Here is a 2,213-nt window from a genome sequence, read left to right as displayed (position 1 = left end):
AGTTGTGACTTTTTCAATAAGTTGTGACTTTTTCAAAGGGTCGTGACTTCTCGAAAAGGTCACGACTTTTCAGATAAGACACAAAAAACACTTCTTCATACCACCATTTGTTGATGACTATAAATAGAGGGGCTTCCTCTCATTTTTCAATCACATTTTTTTTAATCTTCTACTCTTCTTATTGCATTTTAAAAATTTTGTGTGATTTATTATCGTTGAGTGAATTCGAAGCTTAGCGGGATATGATGTACCACTATTCAGATGAAGTAAATCGTTCTGTCCTAAGAGGGTATATTCCATAACCTCAAGTACTTGAGGTAAATAATTTTAATTATATGATAATTATTTTTTCTTTAATATAAACAACAGTATGTAATGTTTCAATATATGAAGCTAACATGATGTAGTCTAAATTCATTTGTTTTTATTAACAATTTCTCTTGTGATGTAAATATATGCTTATGAATATCTTTTTCTAAAATTTAGAGAATTTTTACAATTTATTTTTTTATGCTCAAGACAAAAGAATGACTTTATTTATCAATGCTACTTATGTTATTTAGATTGTCAAGAAGTTTGCTTCAAAATAGTTATTACTATATAAACATTGCCCTTTTGTTTTACTTATTTACTATTTCTTAATATTTTAGTATTTTGGACGAAGAAAATTTAATATGACTTGTCATAACACTAGTTGATGTTGGAATTAGTTTATTATTTATTTTAATAGCTAATTTTTATGAGATAAATATTCTCATTAATGAAAATATATATTTATATATAGGTAGATATTTGTATTTAAATTAAAATATTATATATGTCACGATGACTTCAAAAATATATTATTTTAAAATATTTCGAGTTATTTTTTTTTAAAAAAAAAACTCACAACGAATGTAAAAATATGTGAATATACATGAATCATTTGAAATTTATCATTTACAAAATAGTTTTTATATTTAGTAATATGGAATAAACATTTACATTTGGTCCCTACACTAAATTAAAATCTAATAACTATAAAAAATAGTAACTTTAATTAATAGTCCTATTTATTTATGTAATTATAAATTTATTAGAAATTTAGCAACTGCACATTAATTCTTTAGTTATAACATTATAATTTTCTTAGTTATTACTAATTATTGCAAACAGTATTCAAACTCTTTTACATTCTTAGTTATAATATTATGAATTCCATTGTTATTACATTAATTATTTCTATCTTTCATCTTTCCTTATATTCAATTTTGACTAATAATTTTTCATATTATTATACCTCCCCTATATATGTGATAACACGGTTTTATTATTTTTTCTTTGACAAATCATGCTTGGTTGAATAAATTGAAAAATTGTTTACAAGTATATGAACTATATCTTTGTTGGGTGTAAGATGAACAAGTGATTATATATATGATTTCACAGATAGAATATATTCTTTAATTTTAATTTTTAGTTTTTCCGGTTTTAAAAAAGAAAACCTTTCTAAGTTAACTATGAACAGTCAGATAACTATCTGTATATAAAATACAAATTAATATACAGAAAATAGTTCTAAAAGATAGAATGAAGTTGTTTTCTTCACATATTCATATGACATCTAAACAGTTTAATATAGAATACACGTGCAAAACACATCTAGTTAGATTACAAAAACAATACACAACAAATATCGTCTATAAGGTAATTTTAGCGAGATACGACTAATTACATGATTTAACCTCATCAAATTGAAATAAATATATGCATTATTGCATTTAACTAATAAATTTTTCTATTCACCATCTTCATAGGTTCGCGTGAAAAAGAAATATATATGACAATCCACATTGAATATTAGTAAAATAATCTACAATATTATTTTGTGTTAAGCTTATTATTCAAATCTTCACTTAAATAAGCAATACTATTTACCATAACATATATTTTCTGAATTGGTAATCACGTGCAACACACGTATCAAAAAACTAGTATATATATATATATATATGGTGGCTTAAGGATGAGGCAAATATTTTGAGAGGCACTAAAATTTTAATAGTAAATTTATAATTTTAATTTCAATTGAAATAATATTGAAAAAAAATTAATACAAATTTGAATTAAAAGAAGAAGAACTATTTATTCTTTATCAAGAATATTTTAGAATTTTGAATTAAGCAACTTAAATTTTTATATTAATAAGTATTTATTTTTATAATAACATCTAA

Source organism: Solanum tuberosum, unplaced genomic scaffold, assembly GCF_000226075.1.
Source record: "Solanum tuberosum cultivar DM 1-3 516 R44 unplaced genomic scaffold, SolTub_3.0 scf00002, whole genome shotgun sequence".
Classification (NCBI taxonomy): Eukaryota; Viridiplantae; Streptophyta; class Magnoliopsida; order Solanales; family Solanaceae; genus Solanum; species Solanum tuberosum.
Note: the sequence above shows the minus strand (reverse complement) of the source record.